Source organism: Aotus nancymaae, unplaced genomic scaffold, assembly GCF_030222135.1.
Source record: "Aotus nancymaae isolate 86718 unplaced genomic scaffold, 86718_ANA_hifiasm-v0.15.2.pri h1tg000095l, whole genome shotgun sequence".
NCBI lineage: Eukaryota > Metazoa > Chordata > Mammalia > Primates > Aotidae > Aotus > Aotus nancymaae.
Window position 1 is genome coordinate 3,574,861 of NW_026988510.1, and position 24,305 is coordinate 3,599,165.

Genomic DNA, 24,305 nt, shown 5'->3' on the forward strand with positions numbered 1-24,305 from the left:
TGAAACCAGTCATGTAAGGGGCTGTGATTTGGAGTCCAGGATTGGACAGCATCAAATTTGGGTGGGGCTCAGATCATCCCCAGCTGTGCCCGCCAGCTTGGGTAACTTTTTTCCCTTGCACAGGATTCCCAGTTGCCTGCAGGGTTGGACAGCCGTAGGTTCAGGAGGAGCCCAGATGGTTACCCCGGGCAGTACCTGCCCCAGCAACCTGCTCAGAGTTGCCATGTTGCTGAGATCCTGCTTGTTGGTGATCAGCACTGCTCACCATGAGTGGTTCACACGATCTCGTTTTCTGCTGCCGCCCCCTGCCAACGTCTTGGATGTCGAAGTGGCCCCAGTTGGAACCAGAGGCCTCCAGACACACCAGCGATGCTCAGCTTCACCCAGGCAGTGCCGGGGGGATGGAGATTGTGTGGACAGGGACATCCCCAGATTTCCCCTCTCAGGAAGTGGCTGGGTGACCCACAACCTACAAATATTTGGAGAAAACAGATGAGGGAGTCCCCAGTCTAAATGTTTGCCCAATGCCTTCAAAGGGGCAGATTCTTTATAAGGCTAATGAGCCCCCCAGGCAGGACAGTTGTGTCCTAGAGGAAAGTGGCCATGTCCCCTACCCCCACTGGCCAAGGCCTAACTTTCTTGGCTTCCAAGCTGGGCAAGACACCAGACCTTCCTTCCCTCCCCCATATATGTCCTGCTTAGAGATTCTGGGAGTTCCTGCCAGATAGATGCGGGCTGTGCTGGGACAAGAACAGATTCTTCAGACCCTCTCCTCTGGACACACACACACACACACACACACACACACACACAACCCCCAACAAGTACCCTGACACCACCTTCTTAGGGCAGCCTCCTCATGTCCATCTAAATACAGAGACAGCAGCGAGTCTTGGGTGGCTTCCTGAACTTCGGTTCTGGCAAGGAGAGGGGTGCCCGTGGCCCTTTCTGGAGTTGCTTGCCTCTCTGAGAGGGAAGCACTGGGTAGCAGTGCTCTGTGCTCGTGGCATGTCCTGCTCCATCTCTGGGTCTCTGTTTCTTCTTCTGGGAAGTAGAGATTCTTCGTTAGCTCTTTAGAGACCGAGTCTTCTGCCTGGAGCACTTGACGTTGCCATACTTTTTAGTTTAATCATCTTGCCTCTCTCTGGGGTGTCACCATCGTCACCACCACTGCCACCTTTGTGAAACACACACCAGCTGCACACCTCACCAAGGCAGGTAGTATTGTTCTGCTTTTCCAAGTGAGGAAATTGAGGTTCAGAGAGGTTGAATAACTAGCCCAGGGACACACAGCTAGTGAGTGATGCCACACTTGTTACCTCTCTGCATCCTTGGTGCTCATGGATTGGTGATTAGAGATCTGAGTGGAGAATTTGTTCTAAGGTAAGCCTGGCCCCCAGGCTTTTCTGATGGCTCCATGGCTGGGGCAGGGGTTCAGGGGAAATGCAGCAGGTTTACTTATGTAGATCCGCCATTTAACCTAGAGTTTCTATTAAGTGATGCTGCAAGATGTAAGTTTTGTGGGTCGATTATTATAAATATATGGGTTATTGCTCTAAAAAATGTGCATTCAGGGCTTGAGTTTCATTGCGTTGCATCCTTTATTCCCCAGGAACTCCAAGGAGGGAAGATGGGCTGCAGGCAGCCATGGCCTGGACAGACCCCTGGGTGCCTCCGCTCGTCTTCCTTACCCGCAGGTGCGCCTGAAGCTCCAGCTTAGACCAAGCCGGGGCCGTGTCTGAACCAGGCATTGCTGCTTAGAACTGGCTTCCCTGCTACTGTTCAGGTTGTTTTGTTGCTGGGAGGGTCCCCATCTGAGATGACAAATGTGACATATACTCTTGGAAGCACTTGGCCTATTAGTCACAGCAAGAGAATCTCCCACCCAAAGGTTTTATTTCATTAGAAGCTTGTTTACCGTCCGGCGAGCTGGCTGCTCCGACGAGGAGCCACCAGTACAATACCCCGATTGTGCCCTTCACGACCTCAAAATTGCAGTTCTTACACAAATCAGTTCTTGCTGTGAGAAAGATTTTCTCTATGCTGCTTCCTCTCCAGGAGTGAGATTGAATGCTTTCCTTGTGTCAGGCTCAATCAAGCAGTGGACGAAATAACGGGAGATACAGGAGGATTAGCCTCGCTCAGGCAGTCTTTTCCCTTTGGGGATCATACTTGCGCTTGCTCTCTGGGTTTAACAGACGCTTACAGCTGACCTACAGGGAGCCTGGCACTGGGCACAGCCAGCCAGCGTCTGGCCACAGGGAACCCTCACTCAGTTTGGAAGGCAGTGTCGTGATGTTTGTGAGGCACTCACTCCCTGCGGTCAGGCACCAGGCAGAGTGCTGAGCCTGTGATCTCACACAATCCCCGAAGCAGCATAACGAAGGGCACTTCAGATGAGGACGTGGAGGGGAGGAGAGGCTGTGACTCACCCAAGGGCATACGTCAGTGAGTAGTGGAGCTGCATCTCATGCAGGCATTCGATTCCAGAGCCCGAGTTTGCAGGGCACCTGGTGTGTGCTCATTGCCACCACTGACGTTGCACATGAGATGCAGGGCACGTGTGCAGGATGAAGGAGCGTCAACAGTAGTGCAGGGGTTTGGGGCCGGGCTGGGCCATGTTAAGCTAAATGACTAAATCTACACATCACATTTATGGTCAGCAGTGGACTGCAGAGCACCCTAGGATCACTCCTGAAGTTCTAACAGCTGTTTTCCAAACGAAAGGACGGGCGTGCCTGTTTGTAGTTGTGTTTTAGTGCTTGTGACTCATCTGCAGCGTCTGTTCCTCATAAGAGCACTTTTCCAAACAGGATTTGTGAAGAGGTGACCCAAATTTAAAGACAATGTTGGATGCAAACCGATTTGCCAGCAATTGCGTCACCATCAAAACCAGCTCTGTCCGTGTCTTCCGAGGATACCAAGTGAAATACGTACAGATGGGATTTACGTCTGAAAAACCAAGGCAAGAGTCCGTGGGAAGGGACGGAGGTGGAACAGGACTGGACCAGAACAGGACTGAACTGGTAAGTGGTTGTTGCTGAGTACTGGGCAAATGGAGGTTGGTTATACTATTTCCTTTACTTTCATATATTTTATTTTTTCTGTAATAAAAACAAATTAAAAGTGTCTGTCTTGATCTCATGGGGTGGGGGGGCAATGTTGCTGGGTTTTAGAGTGGGACAGGAAGCTCTCCAAAACCTAACGTTGCTGGATTTTGGAGTGGGACAGGAAGCTCCTTAATTACAAAAGAAAGCCGGGCATGGTGGTGCATGCCTGTAATCCCAGCACTTTGGGAGACCGACGCAGATGGATCATGAGGTCGAGAGATCGAGACCATCCTGGCCAACATGGGGAAACCCTGTATCTACTAAAAATACAAAAAGTAGCTGGGCGTGGTGGCACATGCTTGTAGTCCCAGCTACTTGGGAGGCTGAGGCAGAAGAATCACTTGAACCCAGGAGGCAGAGGTTGCAGTGAGCTGAGATCACACCACTGCACTCCAGCTTGGTGACAGAGCAAGACTCCATCTCAAAACAACAAACAAATGGAAAAAGAAAAAACAAAAAACAAAACACCCCGCAAACACCGAGAGGAAGGGAAGGGAATCCTGGACATTTAAAGCAACAAAGAAACTCGATATGGTCTTGTCTCCTCCTCTCAATTTACAGCGAGAAACTGGAGACCAGAGAGGGTGAGGGGCTTACCCAGTTGGCACAGTCATGTTAGTGGTAGCACCAGGACTAGATTTCCTAACTGACATAGACCACTGGTCCTTTTAAAAACCATGTCATGCAGCAGAAAAACCTAATTTAGTGTTTGCTGTTTGTCTGGCTCCAGTTGGGCTGCCACAACAAAGTACCATTGACTCAGCGGCTTATAAACAGCAGGTGATTGTTGTCTTACAGATTTGGAGGCTGGAAGTCCAGGATCAGGGTGTCAGCACTGCTGAGTTCTCTTCCTGGCTGTGGGTTTCCATCTTGCCGTGTCCTCATATAGCAGAAAGAGCTCTCCAGGGTCCCTTTTATAAGGGCACTCATCCCATCATAGGACGCCACCCTCATGACGGAATCACCTTCCACCAAGCCCCACCCCTCCACACACACCAGCACACTGGGGGTTAGGATTTCAACAGAGGAATTGTGGGGACACAGACATGCAGTCCAAAGCACTGTGAAGTCATGTAAGACAGGCAGCCAAGGAAGTCTCATGCAGCATACCTGGGTAAAAGGGTGAGCAGCACGGCAACCCCCCTGGACATTCCACGTATCCAATATCTTGTTTGTGATGAGAGCTTCTAAGTAGTGAGCTGGAATTTTTCATTTTCTTAGGCTGTTTTGGGATTTGCGGACATATCTGTAGACGCTGTGACCGTACACGATAGTCACACCTCTTCATCTTTTCAGACACCTCAGATGGGGGCAGGTGACATGGCTAACACACTACTGGAGGTGTTTGAGAAGATAGGATTTGATACAGGGCATGAGGTGCTTCCAAAATCACTGGAAAGGCTGGAAGAGTGTGTTCCACACTGGGCTTCCAGAAATGACTCTGGGAGCAATGTAGGATTGGCACCAAAGAGCTGTAAATCAGTGAGAGGCAGAAGGTTGTCACTGGAACTGCTGGGTTCAAGAATGCAAGCAAGCCGGGCGCAGTGGCTTATGCCTGTAATCCCAGCGCTTTGGGAGACCAAGCCTGGGAGTTCAAGACCAGCCTGGGCAACATAGGGAGACCCTGTCTCTACAAAAAAAAAAAAAAAAAATACCAGAACTAGCCAGGTGTGGTGGTGAGTGCCTATAGTCCCAGCTACTTGAGAGGCTGAGGTGGGAGGATTGCTTGAACCCAGGAGATTGAGGCTGCAGTGAGCCATGATCACCCTGCTGTACTCCAGCCTGGGCAACAGAGTGAGACTTTATCTCAAATAATAATAAATAAAATAAAATGAAAAATAACACAAACAACTCTGGCTGCAATCCAGGGTCAGGAGGGCTCCGTTCACTGTTCCTTGGCACCCCAGGGTGCCTGGATGCTGGAATGCTACCACAGAAAACCTCGAGTTTCCATGCTGTGACACCAGCTGGTCTCTGCCCCAGGTCTCCTGTGCCCGTGTCTAATTGGCTGAATCTCATTCATCTCCAGTCCCTTGGTTACAAGGGAGCCTGGAAATTTTTTTTTTAATTCACTTTCTAGACTAAGAAGACACATCCAAAAAGTGAGTGATTGCGCCACTGCAACCCAGCCTGGGCGACAAATTAGCTGGAGGTGTCAGCTGCTGTCTCCCTGCGCCTCGTCCACTTCGTATCTCCAGCACCTAGTGCAGTACCAGGCACACACTATACATCAAAAGGAAGCACTAGTCTGCATTAATCTTCATCAGTGCATCCATCTCTCTATTGTCTATTCATGCAACAGGTATTTAGTAAGCCCCAGGCATTGCCCTCATGGTTAATGAGGAGCTGTTATTCTGGGTGGAAGAGGCAGACAATAAGCAACATGAAAGGGCAAGTCCACAGGAAAGATGGTTTCCAACAGAGCTCAGTACAATGAAGAAGGTAAACCAGGTAAGGAGGTAGAGGGTGATGGCATGAGGAACACACCTGCCCTGGTGTCGTTTGAGCCAAGGCTTGCATCATAAAGAGTCAGACAGGAAACAATGCAGAAGAATGTCCTAGACAGAAGGCATAGTGCATGCAAAGGCCCTGGGGTCATAGCAATGTGGTGTCTTCCAGGATCTGGGAGGAGGCCAGTGTGCTGGGATTGGGGGAGCAGAAATCTGAGAAAGCAGAGAGGGTGGAAAGTAGGGGTGGGAAGAGTGGGCAGGGGCTGTGGTGATCCTGCCAGGCTAGCGAGCCAGGAAAAGCATGCATTTTATTTTAAAAGGGATGGTTAAGCATTGAAGCATATTAATGAGAATGACATACTCTGTTGGTGCTTTAGAGACCATGTCTGCAAACTCTTTGATGCTTCTTCTCTGGATGATGAGGTCTTGGACTCCTTCCCTTGAGTTGGGCAGGCCTTTGAGATCTTTCGGACGGCTAGACTGGCAGAAATGACACTGTGTGACTGTCAAGATCAGGTGAGCAGAGAAGCTTCTGCTTGGGCCCTTTCTCAGGATGCACACCTTGGGAGCTGCCTTGTAGGGAGTCCAGCTATCCTGAAGCCCCCATGCAGGAAAGCCCATGTAGAGAGAACACAGAAAGGTAATAGAGAGTTCCAGAAGCCTCTGCCACTCTAGCCTCTGCTGTTTGGGTATTCCCAGCCCAGGTGCCAAACAGGGGAGGGAAGAAGCCTTCAGATGACCTCAGTCCAGCCCTCCTTGAGGACTGAGTACATGAGAGATTCTGAGCCAGAGCCATCCAGCCTTGCTTCTCCAAGAATTCCTGACCCATGAGAACTGTGAGAAGTAATATAAGACTGCTGTTTAAAGCCACTGGGTTTGGCATGATTTGTTACGCAGTCATAGATAACCAGACAAAATTTGATTTATATTTTAAGGTAGACTTTTTATTGAAACATCACAAACATACAGAGAAGTCCACATATTGGCTCAATGAGCTTTCTCAAAGGAAACACACTCTATGGGCAGTGTGCAGATCCAGACATATCATCTCCATCCTCCGAAAGCCCCCTCCTGTCACCGCCACTCACAGGTCACTCATCTTCTGACTAGGAGCCACAGAGAGAGTCCTGCTTAATTTTGAACCTGGTATAAGTGGGATCATACAGAATGTGCTTGGCTTCTTTCACTCTGCGCTGTGTTTATGAGAATCACCCAGATTGCTGCATGGAGCCATAGTTCATTCCTTTTCACCACCATGCAGTATTCCATTGTTGTTGGGACACAGGCTGCTTATTCCTTTTACTGTTGAGGGAAACATAGTTATTTCCAGTTGGAGACCATCATCAGTAGTGCTGCTATGCGTATTCTAGGATGTGTCTTGGCTACCTTCTGCATGCATTTCTGTTGGAGATTGTTTCAGCTCTCTCTAACGTGTAACAACAGACCATTCTAAAATTGAGTCCTTAAAACAATAACCATTTTCTTTTTTCTCAAGATGCGGTGCATGGGATAGGCTCAGCTGGATAGTTCTTCTGTTTCATGTGATGGTGCCAGGGCTGCAGTCATTCAGAGGTTCAAGGTGTCCTGCTCATGTGGACATCAGCGGTGCCGGCTGCTGTTGGGAGCTCTGCTGGACTTTTGAGCAGAACTCCTCAGCTCACCTCTTTGTATCCTAACCATGTGGCTTAGGCTTCTAACAATACAGGGGCTGGATTCTAAGAGGAGGGACGTAGAAGCTTCCAGCCTTCTTAAAGCCAGGCTTCAGGTGTCCCAGGCCATCACTGTATTGACCGGAGCATTTACAGGCCAGCTCAGTAATTTTTCCACCTCTGGGCAGGAGCGGTGGCATGTGCTTGAGGTAGGGGTAGCATTGTTGGGGACCATTTTTGGAGCTGTGTGCCAAGGAGTAAATTCCTGAGCTGCATTCTACCTGAGGAAGTGCACTGTGCTTGCTTGTGGAGAGTAGGTTGTGTGCTCGGAGTCCACCAGGGTTTAAGAATCAGCTGTGAGCCCTGCTTCCCTTGCCTTGGCCTGTGCATTAGGGCTATGTGGTGACAGCACTGAGCCATTGTGAATCAAAGCCTCTCCCTCTGCCTGCATATGGACATGCCAGAGGAGCTGGCTTGATTTTGGTCCTGGGCTCCCGCCTGTGGGCTGGATTCCAGGGGCACTCCTCATCCACAAACAAGACTATGGCAGGTGCAGTGCCTCCATGGGAATGGCCCACACTTCACCCTAAAGACAGGTCCTGCTGTTCAGCAACAATGTGAGTGATGTGGTGACAGCTCCTCACATCTGTCAGCATGAAACCATTTGCAAATTTCTTTTCGGTACACAGTCCCATTAGCCAGTCACGTCGCCACGACAGCTCCTCAAAGCACCTTTTGGTTTGCAGTTGTGTAGCTTAGAAGTAGGAGCCTGCACAGCTTCAGGACTTCACAGGAGGAATACACTTTGTGCTTCGAAAAGTCAATTATGGGAATATCCTGCGACCTGCTGCTCTGAGCCTGTGCACCTCGGGTTTGTCCCCACAGGTGCTATGTACGAGGATAGTCATCAGCATGTGGTTTGGGGAAGCCTAGCACTGGAGGCCACCTAGATGGTCCTTTCCAGGGGAGTGGGTGAGAGCCCCACAGTGCATGCATAGGAGGGAAGCCTATGCAGCAGTGAAAAGCATTGAAGGAAAGGTGTGTTCTGTTTCCTTCTACAGAACTCGCCCTTGGCCGGGCTTGGTGGCTCACACCTGTAATCCCAGCCCTTTGGGGGGCTGAGGCGGGTGGATCATGAGGTCAGGAGTTCGAGACTAGTCTGGCCCATATAGTGGAACCCCATCTCTACTAAAACTACAAAAATTAGCCGGGCATGGTGGCATGCGCCTGTAGTCTCAGCTACTCGGGAGGCTGAGGCAGGAGAATTTCTTGAACCTGGGAAGCAGAGGTTGCAGTGAGCCGAGATCGTGCCACTGTACTCCAGCCTGGGTGACAGGGTAAGACTCTATCTCAAAAAAAAAAAAAAAAAAAAAAAAAAAAAACTAGGGTAGAGGCACTAGAGCACCATAGATACAAACTCAGACTCTGAAGGTCAGTGTCTGGGTTCAAACCCAAGCCCCCTTGCCAACTCACCATGAGTCTTCCAGGTCACCTGATTTCTCTGTTTACATCCTCAAAGGTAAGTAGTCAGGAAAGGGGGCTTGCTGCATGGATGGTTGTCACTCTGCTTCACAAAGTGTAGTCCCCAGAAACAGGTGGAGGAGGGAAGGGTCCATTTAGAAGCCTGAGTACCAACTGCTGTGAGTGTGCCAGAGCCACTGGCTAGTGAAACCTAACTCAGACTTGGTGGGACAGCAGAACTAGGGAGATCGTTACATCCTAGGACAGAACAGATGCCTGTTGTCCTGGCTTTTTATCCAGCTTAGACAAAGATGGGCAAATAAAGTAATTCAGAAAATGATAGAGACTTACACAGAGAGAGGCACAAACAGAAGGCCACATGATAGTGGAGGCAGAAATTGGAGAAATGCCTTTGCAAGCTGGAGAATGCCCAGGATGCTTGCAACCCTGGGAGTGTGAACCTGGAACACTCTCTCCCTTAGAGATTTTAGAAGGAGCCAGCCGGCATCACCTTTTGGAGCTCTGGCCTCCAGAACTGCCCAAGAAAACGTTTCTGCTGTTGGGGGACATCCAGTTGGTGGTCATTTGTAATGGCAGCCACAGAAAAGGAATACAGATTTAGGCATCTAATTTGCATATATAGATGTGCATGTACATTTGTTAAATGAAAGATAAAGCATTATGACTCAATGGGCAACTATACCATTGATTAAATTTCGTTGGTTAAAAAATGACAGATATCATCCACACATTTTATGTGCTGATAAAGAGAAAAATCCAAGACTACATAGGGTTTCTCTTGTTTTAATTATTTTATTCTTTTAAACAACAATGTGGCTAAAGCAAACAAATTATATTTTTTTTTTCCTGAAACAAACAGAAAGGGTTCAATGCACTTAAATGATCAACCATTCCCACTAGCTTGGAGACAGGGCTGAGGCTGCAGGCAGTGATGTGTGTGGTGTGCATCTGTGGGGTTTGGGGTTTTGCTTATTTGGAGGGATGGGAGTAGGAGCCTTTCCGAGAAATGCACACCCCTGAGCTAGTTTCTGGGCCACAGTGCTGGCTCTCTGCTGACTGGTTCATGGTGCAATCTGGGTTTAGGGGCAGCTTTGCTGCAGGCAGGAGCCTCGACCCTTTGGAATAAGATTCCACTTCTGAGACCCCATCCGTCCTTGAGACTCAGGACATGCCAGCTGGAACCTGCAACCCTTCTGTGTCAAGCAAACAGCAGTCAGGTCTTTGAAATTCCCCAATGTTCCCAGCACACCTGCATTTGGGAACACTGTTCTCAGTATTCTCTGTGTGCTTATATACTTACTGCTCCAGAGTTCCAGCATGCCAGACTATTGTCCTCCTCATTCTACGTGGGAAACTGAGGCACGGAGAGGTAAAGTCACTTTCCCGCTGTAGCACGTAGAGGATTAAAACTCCAGAGCTTCACCATCCAGCTGAAGGAGGAGGAAGGGGGCTTAGCAGCCTGGAAAGGGGGCTGGCCCACTGAACTCGCCCTTGGCTTCATCTCCACCTGTACTTGACCGGCTCCTTTTCCCCTTTCCACCTTCCTGGGCTTCAGTTCAAGTGCCATTTCCTCAGAGGGGCCGTCCCCACCCTCGTGCTCCCCGTTGTGCTCTCTGCATGGTACCCTACTTGTCCCTGAAGTTCTCCTGCTTCTTCAGTGTCCAGTGCCCCTCTGGTCAGGTCCTGCGGGCGGGGAATATTCAGTGCCCCTCTGGTCAGGGTCCTGCGGGCGGGGAATATTCAGTGCCCCTCTGGTCAGGTCCTGCGGGCGGGGAATATTCAGTGCCCCTCTGGTCAGGTCCTGCGGGCGGGGAATATTCAATGCCCCTCTGGTCAGGTCCTGCGGGCGGGGAATATTCTTTCTTGTTCCCAGAGGTTGCTGCCTCCACAGCACTTAGCAGAGTGCTGGCTCCCAGGTCCTGGGTGTGCATCCTCGTGGACCAAGCACACACTGCCAGTGGAGACACGTGGGACTTGGGCCCCGACCTCGCTGCTGACGTTTACGTCCAAGTGTGGAGTGCCAGGCACAGCATGTTTAACCCTCAGTGGGAACAAGACATTTGCCCCATTTCATTGTGAGAAGAGGCCAAGTCACCTTGCCCAGGTCACACAGCAACAGGTGAATCGAGAGTCAGGCACCCCTGACTCCTGAGCCCCAGGCTGCAGCCTGGCCTTAGGGCTGGGAAGACTTCAGGAAATTCCAAGGGAACAGTTACTCTTTTTGTTAGGAGTCAATAGCCATGAGACCAGGTTGCTGGATGCCTGGGATCTTGCCATCTGGACGTTTAGACAGAGGCTCCAGAAACGAGGCAACAGGCATGAAGTCACCCCACAAATGTGAGGTCATTCAAGCAGGACACCCCATGAGAGGGAAGTGGGTCCTTCCCCTGCCTCAGCCCGTAAGAACAGGACAGCAGGGCAGAGGAATGAAGAATCCCCATCCAAGGGCTCTGCAGGGCTTCCACTCCATCCCGAGCCATCTCCTTGGGCCTCTGGTGAGCACATGTGCATGGGACACTAGAGCCCTATTTTTTTTAAGCCACGGTGGTCAGGTCTCTCCTACAGCAGCTGCAAGTGCTTGGTAACTAACACGTTGCTTGAATGTCTGACTCCTTTTGCATTTCCTTGAGAGGCAGCAGTTCACCCCAGGAAGGATTAGGATGTTATGGTTGGAATGCAGAGAGAAAGGATTTGATTTCCAAAACAGGCTATTTGAGTCTGTGTCATCCCAATAGCCCCGAGGTCTTGAGGAGACAGTCCTGCATTCTGACCACCCGCCTTTTCCGTAGCAGGAGTCAAGACCTCTGCAGCAGGTTGAGTTTCACAGAACCCGCAAGTAGAGGAATCCATGCCTGCGCCTGTAGCGGGAATCCTTCAGAAGGGAAGGCTGAGAGGAGCAAGGTGAGGCTGGGTGGGTGTGGCAGGGCGGGGTGAGGCTGGTGTTCTCAGGGTTGAACCTCATGGGGTAGATGCAATCTGAGAACCCAGGGGCGTCTGAAGACTCTGGGACCACCAAGCAACTACCCTGGACTACTCGTCCATGCTTTTTACATAGAGACACACTCTCCTCTGCAGGAGACAAAAATGTCCGAGATGGCAGAGAAAAATGTCACCGTGGTGCAGGAGAGTGCGCTGGGGCGGCCAAAGAAAATTACCCCCACAAACTTGGTGGCTTAAAACAACAGAAAGTTATTTTCTCATAGTCCTGGGGGCCAGAGCCTGAAAGCAAGCTGTCAGCAGGGCTCTATTTTCTCTGGAGTCTCCAGCGTGGCTCCTTCCTGCCTCGTCCAGCTCCTGGTGGCTCCAGGCACTCCTGGGCTTGCGCGGCCTCACACCAATCTCTGTCTCTGTGTCTTCCTCTTCTCTCTCTTATAAGGGCACTGTCATAGGACTCAGGATCCTCCCCAAACAAGATGATCTCATGTTGAGATGCCTAACTGATAATACGTGCAAAGACTCCTTTTGCAATGAAGACCTCATGCACAAGCTCAGGGTTAGGATGTGGCCATCTCTTCTTGGTGAGTAGTGAGTGAAGGCTACCATTCAGCCCACTACACCCAGCAATAGCTGTTCCATGCCCTGCAGCTGCACTGAGATGACAGAAGCTGTTGTAGGAAATTCTTCCATTTTCTTTTCCTGGAAAGCAAAACTAGTGCAGGAGGAGAACAGGAGAGAATAGATGTGTCTGGAGTATGGGCTTGGCTGCTACCGTGCAGATCCAGAACAGCACAGATCTGAATAAGAGAAAACTAAGTCTCGCTCGTTCACAGCACTCCAAGTGTGCAGTGTGCAGGGCTGAGTGGTAGTCCCCTGTGCCAGGATCCGAAATCTCTGTCTTTCTGGTTCCTCTGCCAACCATAGGCTGCTGTCCCCATCTGCGTGGTTTACCTTCAAGTCCTCTTTCTGACCAAAGAGAGAGTTGTCCATGGCTAATGGTGAGGTTGGTGCACACTGCCACGGCTGAGAGGCTCCTCCTGGTGCCATGTATTCTTACTGCCTGTATTCTATTGGTTGGTCAGTGTTTGGGCTGCCACCCCAGTATATCCCTTCCCTTGAGGGCATGACCCAGAAATTATACCTATCACTTCCTCTTCCACTCACACCCCATTGGCCAGTGTTTGGTCATATGACCACACTAGCTGCAAGGGAATCTGGGAAATGTAGCCTTTATTGGCGATGGCCATTTGCCTGGCAGAAAATTCTAATAATGGATATTAGGGAAATGGATAACTGGGTGATAACAAACATTCTCTGTGAAGGAGGGGTCTGGCTTTCTGGGACTAGGCTCAGCATCTCCAGACTCTTCCACTGACTGGGATATTGCTGCAGAAAAGCTGATGGGTCTTTGCCTGGAAAAGCCCTAGATCTTATGGTGGCTTGAATTCATAGAGAAATGCTTGCTACAGTGCCTAGCACCAAAGTGTACAGTCGATGCAAAAAAAAGCCAGGGGCAGTGACTCAGGCCTGTAATCCCAGCACTTTGGGAGGCTGAGATGGGTGGATCAGAAGGTCAGGGGTTTGAGACCAGCCTGATCAACATGGTGAAACCCCATATCTACTAAAAACCCAAAAAAAAACTTTTTTGGGGGGACCAGGCTCAGCATCTCTTATTTGCCACTCAGCAAGGAAGAGTATGTGCTAAGGGCCAGAACATGTGCTAAATGTGCCAGGCATCATCTCTGCAGCTAAGCAGTGTGTGATATTATGAATAGACAGACACAGACACAATGCTATCGTGCTAAACTGCTATGTTAAAAATAATGTGAATTGGCCAATAAGGATATGAAAATAGGTCCAGCCTCACTAGAACTGTTGAGAAAATGTGAATACTAATGCCCCAGACACCTTTTCTGGGTGTCTAAAGGAACTGAAAATGGGGCAGAGCTTGGTGGCTCGCACCTGTAGTCTTACCTACTCAGGAGGCTGTGGAGGGAGGATCTTTTGTGCCAGGAGTTCATTGCTGTAATGGGCTGTGATCACACCACTTCATTCCAGCCTAGATGATAGAGATAACCCATTGCTTAAAAAAAACAAGAAACGAAAAGACAGAAACTGGATCTCGAAGAGATATTTGCACACTTAAATTCACAGCAGCACCGTTTACAACAGCCCAGAGGTGGAGGCGACCCAGGTATCCATTGATGGATGAATGGCGAAACAAAAGGAAATAACATTTTTCACCCACTGGACTAAATCTATTATTGCTGAGAGTATCAGCAGCTGAACTCTCCAGGTTAAGTAATTTGGGAACAACCTTAAAATTGTAAATGCATGAATCTTGTGATACAGCAGTGTCTCACGTGGAAGTGTTGAGAAACGAAAGGAGGTGACGAGTTGGCTTAAATGAGACAGTGGAACCCCTTAGCACTCTGCCCAGCAACCAGCTAGCACTCAAGAAGCGGCATAGAACTTTATCATTCCAACAGTGATGAGAAGACCTCCCCTCACACCTCCCACCCAGCTTAGTCATAGGAGCGGTATTAGCAATCAGGGTTTCCAGAGAAACAGAACACACACACACACACACACACACACACACACCCAGGTTCACATGGCTATGGAGGCTGGCAAGTCTGAAATCCACAGGGCAGGCCAGCAGGCTGGAAACCCAGGCAGAAGCTGATGCTGCAGTCGTGAAGCAGAATTCCTCCGTCCCAGGAATACCTTGGATTTTGCTTATCAGGCCTCCACCTGATTGGGTGAAGCCCACCCACATTGTCGAAGGTAATCTGCTTTCCTTAAAGCTGACTGATGGAAGAGGTTAAGCGCATCCACCACATACCTTGGCAGCAACATTGAGACAAGTGTTTGATTGAATCACTGGCACTAGAGCCTGGCCGTGCTGACACATAAACCTGCCCATGGCAGGAGCTGAGGTTAGATCACACTGTGCCCGACTGGGTCCCTCTTCCCTGCAGGCCCAGGCTCTGCCTGTGTCCCAGCCTTGTAGCACCACCATGTAGGGATATACTGAGGTGCTGACTGACACTTTAAGGTTTTTGTCGTTCTCTGGGTCTGAGCTTATCAATGGGACAAAAAGTCAGAGCCTTGGCCTTTTGCTGGCCTTTCAGCCACCTGGCAAGCCCACAGGTGGACAGCCTCCTCCAGAGAGTGGCACCTTGCCATGGGTGAAAGAAGGGCAGAAAGGGAGGATGAGCATAGCAACACCCACTGGGCATTTATTATGCACCAAAGGGCTGGGTGCAGTGGCTCACACCTGTAATCCCAGCACTTTGAGAGGTCGAAGCGGGCGGATCACAAGGTCGGGAGTGTGAGACCAGCCTGGCTAACATGGTGAAACCCCTTTCTACTAAAAATACAAAAAAATTAGCTGGTGTGGTGACAGGTGCCTGTAATCCCAGCTACTCATGAAGCTAGGACAGGAGAATTGCTTGAAACCAAAAGGTGGAGGTCACAGTGAGCTGAGATTGCACCGCTGCACTCCGGCCTGGTCAACAAGAAACTCTGTCTGAAAAAAATAAATAAAATAATAAATAAATACATATTATGCCCCAAGAGACTTTCACCCACTTCTGAGTATTAACTTCTTTAAGGATATAGTTAGATATTATTACATTATTACACCCATTTTACAGATGAGAACACAAAGACCCCCAAAGGTCAGGTAACTTGCTCAGGTTTTCATGGCTAGAACAGGGAGGGCCAGGATTTGAACGCATGCCCTCTGGCTCTATCTACATTCTGTTCTCTTGATCCCAGAGTGCATGCCATCATATGTCACTATCTGTCCCTGTGTCAGCCTTGGGGCTGACAGTTGGGAGCAGGACACACACCCGGGAGCCTTTGCCTCAACCTGAATTCCTCTTTTGACAAATGGAAAACTCGTTCCACTCTTGCTGATGCATCTTCTTATCCAGAGCATAATATAATCCCCATCTCTTCTCTCTGGAATGTTGGGAGAATTTGTGTCTGTCAAATGCTTTGGAGAAATGTGAAAAGAATGTTTAAAATGTCAGATCCATTTTTTCAAAAAAATCAATTTTAAGTTTGCCTTTGGGATAACCCTAAGACAACATAAAATCTCAAACTTTCATCCCACTGGAGTGAATGAAAATAATTACTCTGTCAGGTTTTCAGTGATCACGGAATTGCCCTGGATTTTAGATTCAAATTCCAACCAGTAGAGAACTGCGACCTTGGAGAGAATTCTGAAGAAATGCTGCAAAGGCACAGGTCTGTTCCAAGGCAGGGCCCGGGCCTTGGAGACAGCAGAAACTTTGCAAGTGGCATCTGCAGTCACAGCAATTCTGACAGCTCCTCTGGAGGGGTCTGCTAACTAGACTCTCTGCAAACTGGAAGAAATTAGCTCTGACCACAGACCATCTGACAGGCCCGTATTTAATAATACTTCCCAAATGTGTGAAGCACTTAGTTTTAGAATAACAGGAAGAATGGAATCGCCTGGAACTACAGATTTGAGATTTGTTCTGGCCATCACACCCTTTTGGGAGCCTTGCTCCTCCGGCGGCCAAGAGGGGTGGCCGAGGCCTGGTGCTGCTCCTCTGTGGCCCCCGCGCCAGGGCTGGCCTGTCTTGGAGAAGGGTGACATTGAGGCTCTGTGCTCTGCACCCCTGGCCTTCTCGAGGCGGAGGTTGGGTCTGCCTGGGGAGGGAGCCCACTTGCCAGCTTGGGCCTGGAAACGTGAGTCTCCACAGATTCCACCAGGCCGTGGGGACGGCTGCAAAATTGCTCCCTTCCTTCTCAGCTGCTCCTGGACAGCTCCAGGAGGCCTTTCCGACAAGAGAGCATTGTGCCCCATTGGAGCCCTCCCCTGTCACAAAAGGGGCCTTTCACGGCTGCGATTGGGGAGGGTGGAGACCTCGAGGCCCGCTCATTAACCAGCTCTGGGCACAGTGGCTGCGGCTCCAGCTACTGCTACCTGGAACGGGCCCTCCTTGGAGACAGACCCTTTATTTGACTTCCAACAGGGAGCTCTCCTAAAGGAGGCCACTTGTTTGCTGGGAAGAGAAGTGGTTGCCTACTTACCAAACAGATGATACAAAAGGCTCACATATCCCTTCTGGAATAAGGATTGTGGAGGGATAGATGGGCTTGTGGTGTGAATGGTTTTCAGAAGGATATGCAAGAGATTGACAACCCTGGTTGCATGTGGGGAGCTGGGTAGTGTGCAGAAAGGACAGGAGGGAAAGAAACTTACACTCTGTCCTTGTGGACTTAGGCATATTGGACTATGTGAACAAATATCTAATTCAAAAATATCCTCACCCTGCAAAAGGCTAAATATATACTCCCCTCTCAGAGACGGAGGGTGGGTGGGGATGGGAAGTCCTGCTGGCTGCCCCTGGAGGCTGGGCATGGCACGTGTGTGTGTGTGTGTGTGCGCGCGCGTGTATGCGCGCGCCTGTATGTGTGTGAGAGAAGATCTAAAATGTAATTGCTTTCAGTGGAATACAGCCCCACTGTGTAATTAAACCAGGGGGCTGTCGGCTCCCAGAGTTTAAGCGACTTCATGTGCGTTTGGTGATTATGCCCCTCTCCTTGGATAAAAGTGCTGCTTCTATTTTAGCCATACAAAATGATTCCCAGACCAGGATGAAGGGTCACCTTCCCTGCCTACCTCGGCATGAGGCTCCCTCCAGCTGGCAGTCCCAGAAGCCCAGCCTTCGGGAACTCCAGGAACCTCCGCCACTGCCTCGGCCAGAGACGGCATCGCAGCTCTGGGTTTGTCTGGACTGCCGGGGCCACTGTGTGTTGCGTCATCCAAGGACTCCCGTGCTGGGCTGAGCCAGTCTTCTATTGCTGGAGGCGTAAGTGTCCCTGCTCTTTGATCCACCGCTCCCCTGTGGTTTCTTCTGTGACCCATGGATGATGTGGAGGAGTGTTCCTTCATTTCCAAGTCTCTTGGGATTTTTTTCTAGATATTTTCTTGCTGATTTCTAACTTAATTCCATTGTGGTCAGGGAACATATTCTGGACGTTGTCTTCTGCAATGGATTACAACTCTTTTTATGGGCCAGCATATGGTCTGTCTTGAGGAATGTTTCACATGCACTCACAAAGAGTGAGTGTTCCATGATTGTTGAGTGAGTGTTCTATACGTTCTGTTACGTCAAGGTGCTTCCTAGTGTTGTTCCCGTCTTTTATGTTTTTACTGATTTCCTTTGCCTACTTTGATCAACTACTGAGAGCAGGATTTTAGCATCTTCAATTATGATAGTTGATTTCTTGGTTTCTCCTTTTTTACTACAAAATTTTGCTTTATGATCTTTTCAGGCTCTGTTATTAGGAATATACACATTTACCTATTCACATAGGTTAATGTACATACACATGTATATTATAATGTTAACAAATATACATAAATAAATTTAACATACATTAATATGCATTAATTGATGCATATTAATACACAAATATGCATTTATATGTTAATGTATAGTAATATACATTATACCATTATAAATTAATATATGTTAATATATTAACAAACATTAATATATTTTTATATATGACTATTTATTAATATACATTAATAAATGTACAAATAAATGCATAACATTAGTAAATATAAATATGAATGTCTTATTAATTAACATGTAATTAATGCATTATTATAACATTATAGTAATATATAATTATAGAAATATATAATATAAATATAAAATATTTAATAATATATTAATTATAACATTAATAAGTATTAATGTTTTATTAATATTTAATCAATAATGTGTACATGGATGAAATTATGTATACATCATATATATATAATATATATGTACATATAGTACACAGACACACATGTAGAGAGAGCTCACTCCCATCTCTGTGCTCCATTTACTCCGTTTTTAGTATCTCCTCCTCTCTGCCCCCTTCCTGGATAACCACTTCTAGTCTTCTGGGATTACTTTGTGCACATAAGAGAAAATGCAACTGCAGTGGACCCTGAACGATGTGGGTTTGAACTGGTTCAACATGGGTTTGAATCCACATATCCATTTACATGTGAATTTTTTTCAACCAAACAAGGATGGAAATACAATGTTCATGGATGCACACACAGAGGGCTGACTGTTGGTATCGTGGGTTCCACAGGACCAGCTGCAGGACTAGTATATGCACAGATTTGATATAGTCAGAGGTCCTGGAACCAAGTCTCTGAGTACAGCAAGGGATGTCTGTATGTATATTATTCCTCCTACACGAAAGTTAGTGCATCATACACACCCTTTTGCTTCCTCCTAACAATATACCTTGGTACTCCTTCCCTATCAGCCCCCAAAGAGCTTCCTCCATCTTGGTGGCAGCTGTGTGAAATTTATACCATTTATTTGACCAAGCCCCACTGACTGACCTTTGGCTGGTCACACTCACTGGCTGTTACATCATGCAGCCTCTGTCTGTCCCACCTTCCAGATCCCCACCACCCTGCTTTTCTTGTCCCCACACCACACCCCAACCCAGGAACCAGCCAGGTAAAGGGAGGACCCTTTCTCTTTAAGAAGGTGGAGCAAGAGGATGGTGGCGAGCAGTCATCATTTGACATTTCCTTCTTTCAGGCACAGATGCCTTGGAGTTGTGTTTGCTCACATGCAGCTATGCCCTGCAGCCACCATGGAATGCTCGTGTAAGGAGCCCTTCTCTGCACATACCCTGACACTGTGATGGCATCTTGCAGCCGCTGCTTCTACCCAAGGCACTGCAGTCTAGTGGTCGGAAGCCCGAAGCCCAGCTCTGCCAGTGATGTACTGTGTGCTCTTAGGTAATCACCTTGCTTCAGGACAATGGGATAGTAACAGCTAAGCTATGTACCCGGCACTGCTAATGAGAGCATTGCATATTTAGCCTTATTTACTTAAAACAACATTTTGAGGTGGGTCACACGATTTTCTCCATTGTGTCTTTCTGAGTCGGAGGTTAAGTAACTTGTGCAGGATCACACAGTTCAGCAGAACTAAGATTCAATCTTAACAATCTGGCTCTAGGTTATTACGAGGGTTACATGTATCAGTGAGCAGAAGGCCCTTGGACAAGGACCCAGTACATAGCATGTGCTCATTAAAGCTTAGCTGTTGTCATTAGGACTTGCCTAAGGAATTGGGATATGGCTGGTCTTGCCTAGGTAGGGAGGAGGGAAGACTGAAAAATACTACTCACACTTAGAAAAATCAAAGATTCCAATTTACTCTGTCACTTTTTTAAAAGTTCTGTATTCACAGGAGAGGAGGAGGAAGAGCAGCTCCCACTGGGATCAGGTGGGAAGTGAGCCCGGGTCACCCTGTTATTACAAGCCCCGCCCGAGGAGCCTGGCTTCCCGTCCGGCCTCTGGGATCATGCTAGCACGGGGCTCTGTCAACGTGAAATGTGCAAATGATTTGGCGTCCCCCTCCCTTGCTTTTCTTTGCAGCAAACAGAGAAGCAAAGAAGTTAGCAAGCTTGTTTTGGCAGAAGAAAAAACACAAAATGCCCAACCACAGATTCTCAAAAATATTGCTAAGCACTAATTTTGCTAACATGTTAGACAGCCCTCGGATCTAGGCAATCTTGTTCCTCGGCTGGGAAGAGTTCCCGCAAGCCATGTGATCCCAAATCCACCCTAGGGATAATGAGAAAATCAGTTCCGGCCTTCCCTGGCCTTCCAGCCAAGCTGAACCAGGGCATCCCCTGGTACTTCAGCCCAGGGCCCACCCAAAGGATGCTAGCTGGCTTGCAGAGGCCTCAGCCCTGCCCTCTGGACTCAGGTAAGACCCAGAGGTTTCCATGACCTCAAAATAATTGATCAGACAAAAACTCACTGCCCAGGTCAAAGTCACAGCACCAGAAAGCCAACCGGAGGACGAAGACAAGGCTCCTTGTTGCCACAGTCCCCTGACCCTTCAAGGTCAGCATCTCCATCAAAACAGGCTCAGTACTGAGGTAAGAAGGAGAACATCACTGTTAAGAAGGTAATGAGTCACAAATGCTATTTTGATGATTTTCTTTGAAAGAAATACACATAACCTAACCAATTTTAATTAAAGATCTTGTCTTTGTAATCAGTCAGCCACAAATGAAGGCAAAACTGCTTTCATGTGGCATGATATACACAGAGCTGAACTAGTTTTCCCATAAAAGGGCAGGTTCTTTTTTTCAAATAAGAAAATAGTTTGTTCCTCACAATACGGGGGATGCAACAGAAAGCTGTCTTTTGCAAAGTATAACATTGCAAATCCTCCCATGGAAGCCACGTGTTGATGCTAAACCAGCGCGAACATTTGCCAAATGAGCATGCCAGCCGGGATTATCCTGCCCTTTGAGATTAGACATGTGATCCTGATTTTTAAGTGAAAAACGCAGCCCAAGACCAAATAAACATACCTACAAGCACATCGAAAGCTCAAATGGTTGAGAAATGATTGTAACACACCCCGGTGTGTATTTCTGAGGAAGAATCAACATGAACATGGAAACTGATGTTTTGAGTTTTGGTTTTAAAACTACAACAGAACTGAAATACTGCCCCTAACTATGTCCACTGGAACCAGTGAGGAGATAATCATTTTCAGTTAAATATGCATATAATTTAATAACCCACAGAAGGCAAATGCATTTGAGGTGGCCTGAACACAGTCAGGAGTTCTTATCAGCAGTGTTGAATCCTGCCTTTATTGGAGAAAGTTGCCCTGTGACCCACTGTAACCAGAGGGCATCCTGAAGACCACTCCCCCATCACACTGCACTGACTGGACTCCTATTTAAGCATTTTCAGGCAAGTGACTGTCTCTTTCGCCCAGGCTGGAGTGCAGTGCACGATCTCGGTTCACTGCAACCTCCGCCTCCTGGGTTCAGGTGATTCTTCTGCCTCAGCCTCCCGAGAAGCTGAAACTACAGGTGCATGCCACTGCACCCAGCTACGTTTTGTATTTTTAGTAGAGACTGGGTTTCACCATATCAGCCAGGCTAGTTTCGAACTCCTGACCTCGTGATCCACCTGCTTTGGTCTCCCAAAGTGCTGGGATTACAGGTGTGACCCATTGTACCCCACCATATAAGCAGTTTTAAGCTTTAGTCATAGAATTTCCATATGACACAGCAATTCCACTCCTAGGTATCTACCAAGAGAATGGAAAACATATGCCCACATGAAACCTTGTCATAAATGTTCACAGCAGCTTTATCTACTGTGTTTAAAAAGGAGAAACTCCCTAAATGCCCATCAGCAGGTACACGGATAAGCAAGTTGTGGTCTGTGCACACAATGGAATATTATTCAGTCATAAAAAGGAATGCGGCACTGATCCACAGCTACAACACAGGTGGAAAGCTTCACTGGGAGTGCAGGCAGCCTGACACAAAAGCATGAATGCTGTCTGATCCCACTTGCATGAGGTATCTAGAGTGGGCAGATTCAGGAGACAGAAAGTAGATTTAGGGTTATCAGGGGTGGGGAGGAGGAGATGAGGAGCTCTCATTGTTAAATGTTTACGGAGTTTCTGGGATGATGGAAATAGTTGGTACTAGATGGCGGTGATGGTTAGAAAGTATTGTGAATGCAATTAATGTCACTCAATTTTACACTTAAAAATGGCTAACTGGCAAATTTTATATATTTTATATTTATATATGTTTATATATATATATTTAATATATATTTGATCACAAGTGTTTTGTTTTTTTAATGTGGTGAGCTGTGATTTTCCTTTTCAGGACACACAAGCCAGTGTTCTTCTTGTGGTGGCTTAATACACACTTCAGCTCCTCTCGCCTTATGACCAAGCTGCTTCATTGTCTGAAACACAAGCACAGCATCTGTCAGAGCCAAGGGGCCACCTCGGAGCTGGGTTTCTGCAGAACCCCTAGCCTGGGTGTTTTGTACTGACCACGCCCCAAGGAACCTGTATAGAGCTGTCTGCTTACACAGATGGACGATGCCCACTGTTCTTCAGGAATACAGACTCGTGCAGACCTGACACGCTTCTGTGAGTGGAGACGTGTCTGCACAGAAATCTTACTGTTGTACCTGTCCGACCCTGGTCTCCTCTCTCCAGTCTCCTGCGCCCACATTCCAGGCTGTTCTAGGCACTCCTTTCTGGAATGCCTGGGAGCATCTGGAGACCTCGCTGGATGCAGGGCGGCTGAGCTGCTCTGGCCATGTGGGTGGTCTGCTTGGCCTCGGGATGGGCCCTCCCCACAGCCTGAGTGGGCATTGCAGGCATGGTGAGGGCTGCTGGTGGCTGCCACCAATCATGCTTTTAGTATTTTTTTTTTCAACAATACATTTAAAAAATGTTTGCATAACTCTAGATTCACAAAAAAAATTGAGCAGAAACTATAGAGGTTCTACATGCCCCTTTCCCAATCCCCCCACCTTCTAGTTTTTTCTATCATTTATATCTTGTGGCACTTTTGTTACAATTGATGAGCCAATATTAATAGGTTATTATTCACTGAAGCCCACAGCTTACCTCAGGGTGGGCTCTCGGGTCTGCACATTCAACGGGGTTGGACAAACATATGAATACATGTGTCCCAGCCAGTCGTGGTGGCTCACACCTATAATCTCAGCACTTTGGGAGGCTGAGGCAGGCAGATCACCTGAGGTCAGGAGTTTGAGACCAGCCTGGCCAACATGGTGAAACCCCATCTCTACTAGAAATACCAAAAAATGAGCCAGGCATGGCGGCACATGACTGCCATCCCAGTTACTCTGGTGGCTGAGGGATCCTGGAGGCGGAGATTGCAGTGAGCCAAGATTGCGCTATTACGCTCCAGTCTGGGTGATAGAGTGAGACTCTGTCTCCAGAAAAGAAAAAAACAAGACATGTGTCCCCATCAGAGTGTCATATAGAGTAGTTTCGCTGCCCTGAAAACACACTGTGGTCTTCCTATTCACCCCTCCCTCAACCCCAGAGACCACTGATCTTTTGACCATCTCCATGGTTTTGCCTTTTCCAGAATGTCATATGGTTGGAATCATGCACTATGTAGCCTCTGCAGATGGGCTTCTTTCACTGAGCAATGTGCATTGAAGGTTCCTTTATGTCTTTTCAAGGCTTGATGCCAAACTGTCTTCCAAAGTGGCTGCAGCATTTTGCATTCCCACCATCAATGAATGAGAGAGTTCCAGTTGCTCCACATTCTCACCAGCATTTGGTGTCATCATTGTTTTGGATTTTAGCCATTTCATAGGTGTGTAGAGGTGTCTCATTATTTTAATCTAATAAACATCTTATTGAAGAATAATGCACAAGCAGAAAATTTCACAGATAAAAAGGAACAGCTTTTTCAGCAGTCACCCACTGGATACAGCCCTGTGTCCAGCACCCAGGCCAGGAAACAGACACTAACAGGGTCCAGTGACCCCCTCAGGACCCATATAGAACCACTTCCAATAATTCATTCTTGTCTTAGGTAATTTGCCTCAGGAAAGTAGAGAGAGAGAGAGAAATCAAAAGATAGAGAGTCTCACAGAATGAATGAATGAATGAAAAAACTAATGAAGAATAACAAAGCAGAAATGTCAGCTCTTTATGGTTGCATTTATTACTACAAATAATTCTGGAAACATGTTATTTACACAGAAATAAAAACAGAGATGTGTTGATTCTGTTCGATGACAATGGGGCTCCCTGAGGCAATGGATTCATTTATTT

General features: G+C 47.9%; 1 long non-coding RNA gene across 4 annotated transcripts; it reads left to right on the forward strand.

The window, feature by feature from the left end:
- The first annotated feature begins 2,821 nt into the window (after positions 1–2,821).
- Positions 2,822–24,259, forward strand: LOC105726581 (uncharacterized). 4 transcript variants are annotated; one of them, XR_010339998.1, is made up of 9 exons: positions 2,822–3,026; positions 5,191–5,561; positions 5,938–6,076; positions 7,056–11,592; positions 12,068–12,209; positions 17,240–17,480; positions 19,233–19,435; positions 20,476–20,589; positions 22,360–24,259. It is a non-coding gene; the product is annotated as an uncharacterized LOC105726581 (long non-coding RNA). The 4 variants fall into 4 exon arrangements; XR_001109570.3 differs by having other exon boundaries at positions 11,484–11,592; XR_010339997.1 differs by having other exon boundaries at positions 5,938–11,592.
- The last annotated feature ends 46 nt before the right edge of the window (positions 24,260–24,305 follow it).